Source organism: Triticum dicoccoides, unplaced genomic scaffold, assembly GCF_002162155.2.
Source record: "Triticum dicoccoides isolate Atlit2015 ecotype Zavitan unplaced genomic scaffold, WEW_v2.0 scaffold35819, whole genome shotgun sequence".
Lineage (NCBI taxonomy): Eukaryota > Viridiplantae > Streptophyta > Magnoliopsida > Poales > Poaceae > Triticum > Triticum dicoccoides.
This window is the reverse complement of record NW_021266039.1, coordinates 1-1956: the sequence shown is the minus strand read 5'-3', so window position 1 is coordinate 1956 and position 1956 is coordinate 1. Positions and strand designations below refer to the sequence as shown.

Sequence of the window (1956 nt, the reverse complement as noted above, 5' to 3'; positions counted from 1 at the left end):
TTTTTTGTTGTTGGTTGTTTTTGAGATAGCTAACCACTCATTTCAAGTGGTAACAGCCAAGGTATCTTTTGATACGTTCGTTCTGTGTTGTTTCCTGTGAGAAATGCTCTGGGTGGCTGGGATCAACTGTTGGCCTGCTTATCTCATTGACTTGTTAGTAGTGGTAGCACAGTAGGTTTCCAGGAAGTGAATCAGGATGTAAGAATTTTATATGCTGTGGAACAAACTGACTATGGTGTGGACTGTGGAGAACACTTCTATCATGGGCTACTGATTTCTAGCTTGTCATGTCGGTCCTGTTTGCAGCAATTTTTTGGTGGGGATTGTGGAGAAGTAATTGGTGGTTGTGTTTCCTCCAACATAAAAATCCCTGCAGTTAATTTTGCGATTCAGAGGAGTATATAGGAGATTAAAAGTCCCAGACTGCTGGTGAGGATTTGGTGAATCGTGTACATATTATCATATCGATGGCAAAACCGGCATGATTCATATGGTTCATGACGAAGCCATGGGTGTGCGCCATGACACTGGATCACAGGAAGGACTTTTGTGATTATAAACAGAAGAACAAGCTAGCCTGCCAAATATATATATATATATATATATATATTCAGAGGGTCAAAATGGATTTGATCAAACCAACTCCACTTTCGATTTCTATTTGGAATTCAGACTACTGCCTAAAGCTCGTCTGCAAGATGGGCCCACCTAGAAGCTCTCATGGACTGTAAACAGCAAATGCCAAGGACTAATTTGCATATATCCAGAGGGTCAAAATTTAATTTAAGATTTGGTTGGGGTGCGCCTGCCCAGGCAGTAGTGCAACGCACTGGACGACACCCAAGGGCCCCAGTGGCAAGCCACTGTGGTGGGCCCTCCCCCACAAAAAATAAATTTAATATCGTTGTGGGCACATGGCCCACATATCAGATATTAAACTGATAAGAACAGATACTACACTTGATCTTAGCCAAAAGGCCGAGAAAGGTATGAGTTGCAGCGTTGCTCTGCCCCTCTATTTGTAGCCTACTCGCCCTCCCGTCCCCTCTTCGCTAGGCGAGGTGGTACTAAACGAGTCGCCTCTCTCGCGCGGCTGCGGAGCGCGGACGCTGCGCTGCGTGCCCCCCGACCCCGAGCCAGCCTCTTTGTTGCATGGGCCTCAAGCGAGACGGCCTTTCCGATGAGGCCTGTATTATGGGCCTGATTTGCTCTCGGCTCTTGGAGGCCGGGCCCTGTCGGAGCGTGTTCTGAAGCCTGACGGTCCTGCATGTTATATGTATGGCTGGCTGAGGCGCTGCACTGCACTGCACGGTGAGACGAGACAACCGGCGAGGCGGACTCGATCGACCGGCAAACTCCCCGGGAATGCAGTCGTCGTGATCGATCGTTATGTGCGTTCTTTTGCAGAATATATACTCTACTACTAGTGTGTAGCTCTGCACAACAGAAGCGACGTTTGAAGATGCAAGGTAGCATCCATCCATCAAGGAATAGTAGTAAAATGTGCATGCAATAAATAGAAAAACACCTCAGATATATAACAACAACAACAAAATGCACTCCTAATAGTTATCCCCTTCCCCACGGATCATATTAGACTATCCCAGAATGATTCTCATCCTCTAGAGTCTAGATTGTTCTATATCAATGTTTGATGTCATACTTCAATGTGAATCACCAGTTTTTTTTTTCCGAAAAAGATTCAAATCTATTAGTTCATCAAAAGTACAAAGCACCTCGAACATAATAGAAATTTACATCGAGGTCGGTCTCTAGACCACCGAATGACAACTACCGCCGTCAGAACGAGCCGCCAACATGCCGCTCCTCTACTGGAGCCGGCATGACATTATCGATGACATTCAGAAAGTCTTCATGCACGTTCCCCTAAGAACTAGTACCATGGAGCCGCAGTCGTCGTCGTTGAACTCTCGAACATATCTGAAGGAACTGGCA

General features: G+C 46.1%; 1 non-coding gene across 1 annotated transcript; it reads right to left on the bottom strand.

Annotated features, from left to right (window-relative positions):
* Window positions 1–794: 794 nt before the first annotated feature.
* LOC119345989 lies at window positions 795–991 on the bottom strand. The gene has a single exon (XR_005167304.1). It is a non-coding gene; the product is annotated as a U2 spliceosomal RNA (small nuclear RNA).
* Window positions 992–1956: the final 965 nt, after the last annotated feature.